The sequence below is a fragment of the Carcharodon carcharias genome, chromosome 19, assembly GCF_017639515.1.
Source record: "Carcharodon carcharias isolate sCarCar2 chromosome 19, sCarCar2.pri, whole genome shotgun sequence".
In the NCBI taxonomy this organism is placed as follows: Eukaryota; Metazoa; Chordata; class Chondrichthyes; order Lamniformes; family Lamnidae; genus Carcharodon; species Carcharodon carcharias.
The window spans coordinates 39,211,912-39,226,431 of record NC_054485.1 but is presented as its reverse complement, the minus strand read 5'-3'; positions in this window follow the sequence as shown (position 1 = coordinate 39,226,431).

Genomic DNA, 14,520 nt, shown 5'->3' with positions numbered 1-14,520 from the left:
AAGTGGGCAATGTCAGTTGAGTGCTATAATTGTATCTAACATTCATGGGGCCCGTAATGTGTGTGATGTCAGAGTGTAACCAAAGCTGGAGAAGTCAAAATTATCTGCAAGCTCCCCTCCAACCACCCTGCCAGTTATACTAGAATTAGTGGCAGGGTTAAGAATTATGTCAGTGAGTGAATAGAAGTTTTGACTCCACTCTAGATGCCACTGCACCACCTCCCACCTGCACAACCTCCCGGCAGGAACTCTGACTGCCACCTTAAAGGCTCACCGAGAATTTCAGGGCCTAAGCCCCAAGTATTGATAGTAAAAAATTCAGTGTTTAGGATTCAAAATGATCAGTGCATAATTATATCTTCCACTCAAAGAAATACTTTGCAGCCATAGTTTATCTTTACATATAAATAGATAACTGTTGTTAACACACAAGGATTTTAAAATTTATACGTTTTTATACAAAGTTAAAGGACAGAAATGTTTTACAGTTTTCTAATGTATTTGAGTAATTGCCAAACCATAATTCAGCATCCATTCTCAAATATTTAATATCGTAGCACTCTGTACTGTAATTGAAATTCATGGCTCTTGATAGGAATGTTACGAAAAAGATATTCAACCCATTTTCAAAACTGTTACTGTGGCATTTGGAGGCTTCTAACAGGGGCTGCTGCTGGCTGACAGAGGGAGCAGGCTGAGTGATTACCAAGGGAAAGAACTATGACCCCATGGTTTTAATTTTTGTCAAGCTGAAAAAAAAACCCTAATATGAAATAGCTGAACACACATTTAGTACAAATTGCCGCAACAAATTTTCTGGTAAAAATCCTTTTAGCACCCCCTGCCTCTATCCCTCAAAAAACTGAAGATCAATTTTATTCTGCCCATATAGGTTCTGATGCTGTGGGAAAATGCATTAGGAAGAAAAATGAGTGTTACTCACTGGGCCTTTATCCATTTATGGGATTGCAGTATTCATTAAAAGGGAAAAAAACCCTACAATTTATGTGCTGTAATATTCTCAGAGGATAAAACAAGATTCTGTCCCAAATGATTAAGGTAACACATTAAACACAGGGCTCAGTATCATCTGTGGATAGCATGCAAACACAATGCAAATTCAAGGCTGCAGTCACAGCAGTGGGAACAGCTGTACACAGCAAACCAATTACTTTGAAAATGGAAATGGACCTCGGTGTAAATGTGTACTGAATAAGGAAATAAACATCAGCTCGTTGTAACAGCCAAAACACAAGCCAGAAAGAAAAAAGCTGAGAAGGTGTGTTAGAAATTAGTTCAGTTTTTACTGCTTCCATTTATGTTTTAAATGGCAGCGCACTTGGTGTTCAATACATTAATTCGGTCAGAGAATCTCTGTCAAGAGCCCTGAGTGTAAAATCAGGACGTTTCCTGAATCTCCAGCCTGGGAGCTGCTGTTGTTAGTTGTTTGTTCAGTTGGTCTCACCAAGAGGTCTGAGACTTGTATGGTTGAACATTAACTGTTTATTGATAAAATATAACTATGTACGTATATAAAGGGTATAGCCCAAACTATGAGCTAACTCCATGCTTGCTTCTTCACAGGTCTCTGTCCAGTCCACAAGTGACTCTGGTCTCAGGTCATGTGTCCCTTTACATCACACTGTGGGCGAGACTGTACAGCCCCACATTAACACTTGCTTTCCCAGATACTCTTATAGTATACCTCCCCAAGTCTTTACTCAATGTATTTACAATATAATTGTGCTCCCTCTTCGCGCCCCCCCCCCCCCCCCCCCCCCCCCCACCGACCCCTCACCCGCCCATCGCCACCTCAAGTCTATGACTTATAAATTCTGACAGTCTGGAGGCTTGACAATTCTTCCAGATCTTGTTCTGGTCACATTTGGAAGATTGGTAGACTCTGTTGATTTGTTGATCCTGAGTTTACTTTGAAGTCTGTGTTTCTGGTACTTGGTTGTCTTCTTCTGATACGCTTCTTCTGCTCCTTGGAGCTGAACTTCTCTTTGTTAACTCCTCATCTGCTCAGGAACCACCAGCTTGTCCCATTCTTTCTGGAGATAATGTTCACTTCGTTCCTTCGTGGTGCAAACCCAGTTTTTCTTTTTCTATGCGCTCCGTCGTGATCTTTGTGGGAGTTGAAGGTGGCTCTCCCTGTCTTTTGGATGTTCCTCACTGGTGGGCCCACCTTTAATTTGGCTTTTATCACGGCACTGTGTTCTTCCATGTGTCTCCATGCCTCACTGAGGAATGCTCTGGAGGGTTGATGGTCGCTAGCTCCTTGATCCAGCATTGTCTTGCAGCTTTGCATGTTAGTTGGAGATTGCAGTGTCTGTGCGGTGGTGCTTACAACTATTGGAGCCTGAGTTTGGGGCTCATTCTTCTGTTGCAGGTCATTTTCCTGTGTGTGTTCCACTCAAGGTACAGTGGTGATAATCTGAAGGTTTGGCTAGTCTGTCCAAAGAGGAGTTTTTGCCACCCAGAAAGAAATTGGACAAACCAGCTCAGGGCAGAATGAAGACAATTCAGAGCTGAAATCTCAGTCAAGAGTCTCTACTGGTAGGCCCCTCGGGAATCTGCAGTTCTGTGTAGCTGGTGACGTCTTCTGCCATTTTAAGATGGTTAAGGGCAACCCAGGCATCTCTGCTCAAGAGAGAAAAAGATTGGTTTTGGATGACATACATGACTTTGAATATCTGTTTGTCGCTATACCTTAGTGGTTTGAACATCATACCTATGATCGGAAGTCAGATTCCTCCTGGCCCGTAGAGTGGTGTGGCTATTGTTCATAGCTAGAGGACTCTCAGCTATGGTTCCTTATGATGACCATAACACTGGCTCCCGTGTCCAATTTGAAGTTGATGAGGTGACCATTTACTGGAATGTCTGCATCCCAAAATGAGGATCCAGGATCCTTGACCTCACCCAAGAAGCATGATTGGGTCTCTTCCTGGTGTGGTACCTCAGTCTCATGGATTGTCTTGGGATCCTCCACCCAACTGGGTGTCTTAGTTTTGCATAGCTTTCCAAAGTATCGCAGGTGGTTGCAGTTGAAATACTGCACTGGGGTTGCTGGATTTTGCTCTTGCCTGTGAGGTTGTTTGGCTCCACGGTGCTGATATGGTCATCCATCCTATTGTGCTTGGTTTGGGTATTGCCTTCCTTGGCCTGGAATCTCGCTGCCCTTTGTTGCTTTACTAGCTGGACAATTGGGGTTGCTCTGTACCATGGCTTGCTTTCATCACTGAATGGATTGGTGGCATTGGTGGATTTCGGGCTGTCTGACTATTTGGATAGCCTTTTTGAGAGTCAGATCTTCCTTGGCCTGTAATATGTCTGAAAGGGTATCATAAGCCACTCTGACAACAATTCTGCCCCTTATGAGTTCTGACTTAATGTCACTGTAGCCACAGCCTTCAGCCAATCTGTAAAAGAGCCAATTGGTGCTCCAGGCTGTTGGACACGTTTGTTGAATTTCAGTCTCTCTAAAATTTTGTAGCTTCTTGGATTCAAATATGTATCAAATGATTTTAGAACTTCAGAAAATTTATCTGAGGATTTGCTTATTCCTTGCCTTGCAATAATATCATCAGCTATTGGACCAACTGAATAAAGTACTGTATTCACTTGTTCAGCTTCTGTCTTTTTCCCTAGTCCTGAAGCTATCATGCATCTTAAATAATCTTTTCTGCCAAAGTCCCTAATTTTATGTTCAGTTTGGCCCTTGGATCGGTCCAAATTGGACTGATGATGTTGAATTGTTGTCTATGGTTGATTTAAATTTCAGGTAAGTACAGCTTTAAATGCTGTGCAGGTTTTAAAGATGGAGCTACAGTAACCATATTTTCAAAAAGTCTCCCAGCGCTTGTCATGTTTTGGTGGGTTCCTGCAGTGCTGGCAGCCTCGACCTCTCTGTCTTTAGCTTTGTGCAGTGATTTACTCAATCAACTATTCTGGGCCTTCCCTATGATTTCAGAGGATTTTCAGGTGTTTTACAATTGATTCCCAGCTTTGGCTGAGCTGTTTAAATCTTCCACTTTTATTTATTTATTTTCTCTTACTACTAGCTCGGCACCGATTCAGAACCTGGGGTAGCTGTGCTGCTATTGGAAATGGGATGCTTTGACATTTTTTTTACAGCACTGAAGCTTTTTAAACTAGTCCTGGCTTAGAACTGAATTATTTGCTCATTTGTGCTAAATCCTTGGCCTGCACTCTGTAGGGCTTCACAATGAGATCTTGTGGAATCCTCATTTGCACAGTGGAGTTTTTTCTTCTACCTTTCTGCTTCCAATTTGGTAATGGAACTTCTGCCAGGTGACCTCCCTCTATGTCTTCACTTCAGCTACTTTCAGCCAGGTCAGAGTGCTGCTCCTTTAATATTCCAGCTTTTGAATTTCTCTGAGGTTCTGGGTTTTTCCATTTGCTGCCACCATGTTGTATGTCGTATGTTCAGTATGAAGAGGTTCTGAGTCTTGTATGGTTGAATAGTAAGTGTTTATTGTTAACACATAACTATGTATATATATATACAGGATATAGCCCAGGCTATAAGCTAACTCCATGCTCACGTCTACAAAACGTGACAAGCGCTGGGAGACTTTTTGAAAATATGGTTACTGTAGCTCCATCTTTAAAACCTGCACAGCATTTAAAGCTGTACTTACCTGAAATTTAAATCAACCATAGACAACAATTCAACATCATCAGACCAATTTGGACTGATCCAAGGGCCAAACCGAACATAAAATTAGGGACTTTGGCAGAAAAGATTATTTAAGATGTATGATAGCTTCAGGATTAGAGAAAAAGACAGAAGCTGAACAAGTGAATACAGTACTTTATTCAGTTGGTCCAATAGCTGATGATATTATTGCAAGGCAAGGAATAAGCAAATCCTCAGATAAATTTTCTGAAGTTCTAAAATCATTTGATACATATCTTAATCCAAGAACTACAAAATTTTAGAGAGAGTGAAATTCAACAAACTGGAGCACTGATTGACTCTTTTGTACAGATTGGCTGAAGGCTGTGGCTACAGTGACCTTAAGTCAGAACTCATAAGGGGCAGAATTGTTGCCAGAGTGGCTGACAATACCCTTTAAGACATATTACAGGCCAAGGAAGATCTGACTCTCAAATAGGCTATCCAAATAGTCAGACAGCCCGAAATCCGGCAACACCAACAATCCATTTAGTGACGAAAGCAAGTCATGGTACAGAGCATTCAACTGACTCTAGTCTCAGGTCATGTTTCTTCAAATCACACTCTGGGTGGTACTGTTTCCCAGTCCTGCATTAACCCTTGTTATGCCAGATACTCTTTTACTACTGTAAGCGACAGAAATGCTGATCTGATAACAACTGCTAAAAATGCCTGAAGGTGCTTCCCAGAGGTATAATCAGGCAAAAAAGGATGTAGAGACAAAAGAGGGGTGACCTAAAGCTTGGCCAAACAATTCAACTTTAAGAAGGGATTTAAAGGAGGAGGGAGGAAAGGTAAAAATGTTTAGGGATGAGAACCCAGACTATGGACCTGGATTGCAGAAATAATGATCAATATTGGTGGGGTCAATGCACAAGACCAGAGTTAGAAGAACAGAGAATGTTGGCGAAGGTTGTAAGGTTGGGGAGGTGTACAGAAATAAGTGAGCAGAACTTTGTGCAGAAAAGGATAAGACAGCAGTCTTTGATGATCTGAAGTTTGCAGAGCATGGAGAATGGGAGGCCACTTGGAGAATATTGGACTACGTAAGCATAGAGGTGACAAAGGCATGGGGCAGGGTTACAGCAACAATGGGCAGAGGTAGGAGTGGATGCGGGTGATGTTATACAAGTGTAAGTAGTTGATCTTTTTAACAGAGCACTTGTGATGGAGGAGTCTGGGGGCAAATTTGACATGATCTACAGGGTGGATGATGCTACAGCAGAGTCAGCTGAAGGATGATCTCAATCTCAGGAACAAAGAAGCTGATGAGCTTCTCCCACTTGTTTGAGGCAAGAGTGGAAGGGGCAGGAGAGAAGGATAAAAGAAACATTTTGCAATGAATCAAAAATTCCTGCTTGCAAAATATGGCAGAGTTCAATAGCAGATGGAAGCACCAATGCCAGTTAAGGGCTGGAACTGGGACCAGCACAGGGGAGAGCATTGAGGTGGTGAGTAATGGTGACCCTAGGGAAAGCTACAGGTTGAGAACTCTCTGAGATTGAGTGGACAGGCTGGGAGAAAGTGGGGCTGTTGGGTATAGAGTCTGAGTATGTCAGTAGCATGGCTACTGACCCACGATAACTACATGGACTCACAGGTGCACATCACATCTACTTACTCTGTTATCATAGCTGTGTGTCTTAGCTGAGGTTGTCCTTGGCCAGGATTGTTAGAGACTGTTGGAGGCAAGGCTGTTGGTAAACTTTAACTTTTATTAAACATTCTTCTAACTTTAGCATGAGGCTTCACTTAGAACTAACTCTCAGTATACTCTGTTGTCATGTAATCTTACAGCGCTGATGATGTAGACTATTCATATAGTTAACATTAACCCTTTACACTATTCTTACTACAAGCCAAACAGATATTTGATTTCCAAAGCACATCGTTTTTGTAGATAAATCAGGTTCACAGACATAATAAGCGACCATGACTAAACTGAATCTTTTACTTATATATAGACAAATTTAATTGAAGCAACGTTTTTGGCAGAATTGTAATAACTCTACTACACCAATTAAGATGCTGCACATGTTTATAAAGGCAAAGGGTTAAATAGCTGATGTTTCAGTCAACCTTCAGTGAATTTTCCCCCTTTTTCCTCCAAAAACTGATCCATATTGTTACCTGCGACGCAGAGGTAACATTCATGCCTTTGAGTCAGAAGGTTGTGATTCAAGTCCCACTCCAGAGATTTGAGGACATTATTTAGGTTGACACTCCAGTGCAGCACTGCCCAGGTTTCTGTGAAAAATTATCATTTGTGTGAGAGGCCCCAGAGAATAGTATGTACCTGTGCTACCTTAACACAGCACGAATCTTCAGGGGATAAATTTGATAGCCCCCATGATGTGCGGTTACCCCGCACCCCATCAAAGTGATGCAAGCCACATGCAAACTTCGTGTAGCCTACTAATTATAATGGCTGTGGCATGCAACCGATGCTGAACATGCTGTTTATTGGCTGCATGCCTCAGCTGGGGCCTCACATTTGTGCAAACCTAGCACCACTTAAAGCTTGCCTGCAATGCTTAAAGCCACACTTCATGTCTTAAAGGCAAGGTGCAACCTGGCTGCAGAAGAGGCTAGAACTGGTGAAGGGGAAGATCTTCAAGAACATATATGGATGACACAACAGGCCACAGGTTCTTGAATGCAGTGCTGGAGGCCTTAGTGCAGGAGGTGCACTGAAAGACGGAGGTCCACTTCCCTCAGGCGCCAGCAGGCCATCCAGACAGATCGTAAGAAGGCAGTGGGAACAGGAAGTCATGGTGGTCAATGACAGGAGTCAAACACTGAGGATCTGAATGCAATGCCACAAGGAGTTCAGTAACCTCACATGAGTAGTTAAATCCTGTGAATACATCCTCAAATATCCTACCAACTGCACACCTGGCCTCACATATTGCTCCATTCAGCACAGCTCCAATCAGTGCCAGCTACAACTCATACCTCACATTCATAATGTCACCTCACCCTCACACACAGTACTGCTGCAAGCTGCACGCTGTTATCTCACAGCTTGCATAAACTGCTAGCTATTCAACTGTGGCAGGTATATGACAAAAACACAATTCACCACACTCACTGCCAAAGCAGGCTCTCTTAAAGGACAGGAAGGCAGACAACCAGTGGCAGCAGCTGTTAACCAACAGGGTGCAGTCACAGTTACATGTGCTCACCCCGATGGAGGAAATAATTGGAATGATGAGGGCCAGCCACCTGACTGAAACCATTGAGGATAATGGTATATTCCTGCCTAATCCATCCTTTCATATCCCACTTCATCCTCAACCTGTAATCTGTTATCATGTGCAAGCTGCAGATGGTGTACCCATTCTTGTCTTGCTTTCTCCCTTCCCTTGCCCCAAATCTGCCCTTGTGCATTTATACTTTTAAATACCCAAGATCTACCCCCTGGTCAGCCATTGATGGAGGGTGAAGGCCTAGTGAGAGAGCAGATTGAGGAGGAAGAAACACCATCACACAGTCTGACACTCCCAGCTACCAATTCAGACACTAGCACTAAATGAACTTTAGAGAGTAGCATGGAGGCAGGATCTGCATGTTGAGAATCACTGGGTATGAGTGGGCTGCACCCAGGCTAAGACGAAAGGATCACTTGGGCGTGCTAATCTTTACAGTTGTGGTACATCCCAACAATGAGGTTTCGTGCGTGCAAAACCATGGGGAGAATTCTCCCCCCATCGGGGTGGGGTTGTCCGAGGATGGGTGGGGGCGGGTGTGGATCCAACTGGCGCCCCCGTCCAGTGTGATGTGCGCCCGGTAGCACTCAGCGCTCCCTGTGCGGGCGAGGGTGGGGTTCCCTGAGTCGGGGCCTGAACTCTTTCGCACATGCACGCAAAAGAGCACAGAAATCTCCCTTAGTTTAAGTTATAAAAATCTAAATAAAGCAACGAAATAATTTTAAGACATGTCCCATCTCATGTGACAGTGTCACATGAGCTGGGACATGTCAATGAATTTTTACAAAATTTTTTATTCAATTTATAAACACTTAATGAAACCTCATCCCGCCCGTCGATGAGGTTCCATGAAAAATGCAAAGGCCGCCTGGGCTCTTCGCCTGCCCCTCAATCTTAAGGTTGGATGGGCAGCTCAGTTTATTAGTTTAATTCATTTTTAAATGGCCTTAATGGGCCTTTGGCAGTTTGGCGGGCATGCAGCTGACTTGGCTACACAGCTGCCGAACTGAATATCTAAATGACGCGCAGTGATGTCGGGTCGCACACTCGACGTCACCCTGCATCATTTTAAACCTCAGCGAGCGGGTCCCGTGGACATCCTGTGCATGTGGAGGTCCTCTATCCTGGTAAAGCCATGTGGGAATTTCACCTACTTCTCTCTGTTCCTGACCTATGGAGCCTCTGATACTCCCCAGTGATGGATGGTGAACCCTAAGATGTTAGTCATGCCTCCTGTTCTGTCTTAAAATGAATCCAATGTATATAAGCTGAGGGTCACAGTCACTTTTAGCACCAGTGACAGCACCATCCTCGCATGGTTCTGAGGCTGCAGGCCTGAGTCTTGGAGCTCGATGAACAGCTCCTTGATGAAATGCAGACACCGAACAGTGACTATGCCAGGGCAGTCACTGCTGGCTGTGAATATTGCTGCGCACCAACCTTTTTGCATCCTTCCAGCCATGACAGCTGGAATGCTTCAGTGCAGACTATACCGGTGAAGAGGAGCAGTGTTGGGGACATTCCCCCTTTTAACTACATCAGCTGCTGTATTCAAATAAGTTTTTAAAGACCACAAAAGTTTGCAGTGGGTTAATGAGTGATTGAGTGAGTGAGTGAATAGGTGGGTGAGTGAATGAGTGAGTGAGTGAGTGAATAGGTGGGTGAGTGAATGAGTGAGTGAGTCGATGAGTTGGTGATTGGTTGAGTGAGAGGGTGAGTGAGTGAATGGGTGGATGGGTGGAAGGGTAGGTGAGCGAGTGAGTGGGTGGATGGGTGAGTGATTATCTGGGTGAGTGAGTGGGTGGGTTGGTGGCTGAGTGAGTGGGTGTGGGGTAGTTGGGGGTATGGGCAGTTGGGTCAGGTTGGAGGATAGTCATGTCAGGACGGAGTGGGTATCAGAGTTGGGGTGGAAGATAGTTGGGTTGAGAGTGTTGTTTGAGTTAAGCTGTTAATCACTAAGTTAAACAAGAATTCAAGTTGTACGGCCTAGAACTTCCGATCTCTGGGGTGTTGTACCCAGGAGGTACTCCAGAAGATGTGTTGGGCAACCCCTCAGAAGTGCCCATGCAAGGACTGCACAGGAATTGCCTGGGAAGCTCAAACTTCCAGGCAATTACCCTGCACTGGGAAACATCCGAAACTCTGATTTAAATCCAAGACTTCGGGTGGTTCCAACTGTCTTTGCAGAATGGTTACCCAGGAAAAGAAAAGAATTAAAAGCACATATAACTCCTGGGTAATTATAGTACCAACCACCCCACAGTCCCACTGGACCCCACCAAACTATACCCCATCCTTCCACCACCCTTGACTATACCCTTACGATCCCCCCAATCCCCCAACTGCCCCACCATTCCCTCGACTACCCCTCTGGCTACCCTCCCAACCCACCAATTACCCTCCACCCCCTCGACTACCTCCCCACCCCCTCAACTACCTCCCCAACCCCTCGACTGCCCTTCTGGTCCCCTGGCTATCCCCTATCCCCCCCCCACCACTACCCTCCATACTCCCCGGCAATCTCCCAACCCCCAACTACCTTCCCCACCCCCCCAACCCTCCCGACTGACCACTTGACCCCTGACCTATCCTAGCCAACCCCCCATCCACCTAACAGCGCCACCACCCCTACCCCCCACCCCCCCAACTAGCCACCCCATACTACGTATTTATCTTAAACTCTTATCTGCTCCCTGGCTTCTCAAAGTGGCTTGGAACTTTAAACTTACTTGCATTATGGCAGCTAGTGCCACTTAAAGGAGGCATGGCTTCATTCCCCGACACTGCTGCCCTGCACAGAAAAGTCCCAGGCACCGGTACGCTGCACACTTCTTAGCCGGTCTAGGTTGAAAGGTCGGGTGAGAAAAGTACAGCTGCATTTTAGTGTAAGTAAAAAGGAGCGGAGTGACAATCTGACTGTCATTAGCCCCTCCTCCAAAGTTCCGGCCCTATGTGTAATAATTCTAGGTAAGTATCAGCATACATTGCTGATACATATCTAGCCCAAGTCTCTGGCCCTGAGATCAAGGTAAGAGGCATTCGCAGAGGGATCTTGGGCAGCACAAATCAGCCCATTGGAAGTTTAATCTTCCCAGGCAATTACAACCTGTCAGGTCTTCCGATGGGTCCCAAACGCAAGAGCGTAAGACACCTCAACGTTTGCCACTGTTGGCATCGAAAGATTTGACCAACTGTTACAGGCTTAGGTGAATAAAGGAAATTGCTCCCAGAAGACCATAGATGGATATGTCTTCCTGTTGACATGCTTCTCTTACCCCACATCCTCCGTCTGCGAATAACTTCTCTCTCTTGAGCTTTTGTACCACCTCACTCTCATGCTGCAGCCCAAGGGTGATGGCTCCTATGGCACCATGACTGTTATAAAGTCATGTACCCAGAGCCCTTGCAATAGCAACTGACACTTTCCCCATGTGTAGTAACATTCCCTGCAATCTTCACCAACTTTAATCAACTCCTATAAAATCCAACGCTTCCAAGAACTCGAACAAAGCCGATAGGAAGTAAACAACTAACTTGTAAGATGGATGATGATGCTTTTAAATAGCGCTGGTGGAGGGTCTTCTGAGAAGCTGAAGACATGTTCAGCTGCGAGAGAGGATGCTAACTAGAGCGATGAGGTCCAAAATGCCAGCACTGGTTTCAAATCAGCAATGCACGCTGACTGATGTCACACCTGAGTACTCGGCATACTTCCAGCGTATACACATGATGCCCATACAAATGCCCTCACCAAGACATTGTCAAAGTAGGCCAAGCCATAAATGGGTGGCAATGGTATGGATGCCATTTTGCTTCTAAACTAACACCTGTAGCACTGAGAACACAGGCACTATGGACCTGTCATCTGTAGAAGAGAAGAGATGAAAATTAAGAGAGAAACAACATGGGGAGAACTTTCTCCCCATCAGAGGGGCTGAGTGGGAGTGGATGCGGGTGGGCGCACAGCCGATTGCCATCTGCGATCGGCTGCGCACCGCCATTTTGTGTGTGTGGGCCAATTAAGGCCCACCCAATGTGACGCACACCTGGAAGTGCTCCCTGTACAGATGGGGGTAGTAGGCTGAGTCGGGGCTTGTGCTCTTTCGTGAATGCGCACGAAAGCGTGCAGAAATTTCCCTGAGGCACAGGGCTGCCTCAGGGGAATTAGTTTGATGGTTAAAAATTTTAATAAAGCAAAAAAATATTTTTAAGACATAGCCCCTCATGCAACTGTGTCACATGAGCTGGGACATGTCAATGAACTTTAATAAAATTTTTTACTCAATTTATAAGCCCTTCATGAAACCTCATCCCGCCCGTGGATGATGTTTCATGATAAATGCGAAGGCCGCCTGGGCTTTTCGCCTGCCCACCAACCTTAAGGTTGGACGGGCAGCTCCGTTAAGTGGTTTAATTAGTTCTTAAATGGCCGTAATAGGCCTTTGACAGTTTGGCGGGTGCACAGCTGACTCCGGTGCGTGCCCGCCAAACTGAAAATCAGAATGACGCGTGGTGACGTCGGGATGCACGCCTGATGTCACCGCCTGTCACTTTATGCGTCGATGAGCGGGGCCTGTCCCTGCACATCGACCCAGAGCTTCTGGCCCATGAACAGTATGGGGTTTAAGGAGCATAGGGGCAGAGAAAGGTCTGTAGCTCTTTTTTATTTTTTGAGGTAGGCCAAATCTTGATATGTATTAAATTGTTATATGATTAGCCTCATAAGGCACTCATCCACACACATTAATATCTTGTGATATCCAATATCATCTTGCTGTCTTACCCCTAATCACAAGCCTACCTGCAGTGTTTTGTGAAAATGATGCATGATGCTTGTCACATGTATTTTTCTAAACGTGAGCTGTTCAAGTCTCAGATGAATTCTCAATGCTACATTAAGAGCTTCTGCTGGTCCCAGTCCTATCTATTTTTCATATTTAAATTATATGGGGTTTTGAATTTATTACACATGTGGGCAAGTTTCAACACAAGAGGAGAGCAACATTTCTCAGGATGACATATGGATGTGCAATCAGGATTCATCTCATTTTCTACTTAATATTACATCCTGGGAGCAGGAGGCTCATTTTGTTTATTACACAAAATGGTCAGAAAAAACGTTTACATTGTAACCTTGTTGTAATATGGAGCTAAACAAACCTCTTGTTGCAAGAATCATCTATCTCTTCTCTCCATTATGACTTGCAATATAGCTCAGTTCTCAGTGAGATGAACCCCAATAACGGTATGAGCCCTGATAAGGGTGATACACAAAATCTGTGAATTAAAAATATTTTTCTCAAATCTATGGAGTTTCAAATCAAACTGATGATTTCAAAACTGAAAACATAAAATAAAAATCAATGGTATTGAAGTGTATAAATTCTTCTTTTGTGAAGATAAAAATGCCTCTTCTCGCACTATAGACAGGGTGTCTCACCTACTGGCTATGCCTATTGGAAAATTATGGGTGTGCCAATCATGGTGTCCCTCCATTAATTTTCTGCCAGAAGCATGAACTGGAAAATTCACCCTCTACAGGCTCACAGATGAATCATACAGTTGGAAATGAGTATTTGGGTAGTAAAGTGGATGTCATAAGAATTCGAGCATGTTGTGTGTTGTATGCATAAGACTAACAAATTCTCAACTTCAGGCAGCCATTATTGAACTAACCTTAGTTATGTCTCCACAACAGAACAGAGAGGACAGCAGAGACGGCAGCTCTGCAATATACTACACTCCCTCCCTGCCTAAAAAAAATACAACTTATATATTAAAATGTAAAATGGTACACATACATAATTTCCCAGATGCAATATGACAAAATCAATATTGACTAAACCAACATTGACAATACCTGAAATTTAACAGATTGGTTCCATACTTGCTTTACTGTTTTCACAACCAAATACTACCAAGTGCAACTGACACTACCAGAGTGATTTACATGTTTAATAAAATTGCTTTTCCCTAACACCAGTATATGATTATCAAAAGTACCATCATTTGACAAAAAGTAATGAAAAGAACAATTTCCTTCTTTCTACCTACACACTTTCAATTCACCAATCTGACTTCCTTCTCTTTTTGTCTTGCTATCTTCTTCTATTTCGATTAACTTGACTCTGCTCGCTCAACATCTCTGACTGTGTCAAAACTGAACTTTGATTTTGAACACCAACTCTACTTAATGATTGGGACTGATTGGTTAGTCTTAATCAAAGACCCTGGTTCACTTTGTTCTACTGGTGGATTTTGTGATACCAGCAAACTTTCAGGTTCTTTGTGACTTTCACTTTCTTTCTGAATTTCACTTTGGGGGAAGAATTTGGACTGTAGGATGTTTATCATGCTCTCCATTTATCAGATTTCAAGCAAATGATCTACATGACACTGACTTTCTCCAATTTTCACTAGATATGTGCATGCACCTAGTCTCTTTACAACAACTCCAATCACATACTTCTCCTTATCACCTCAGTGATTTTTCACCACGACCTTCTGACCAGCGCTGAACTCTCAAAGTTTCATAATATTAAAGTAAAATAAAAAACAATAAGTGCTGGAAAAACTCAGCAGGCCTGGCATCATCTGTGGAGAGAG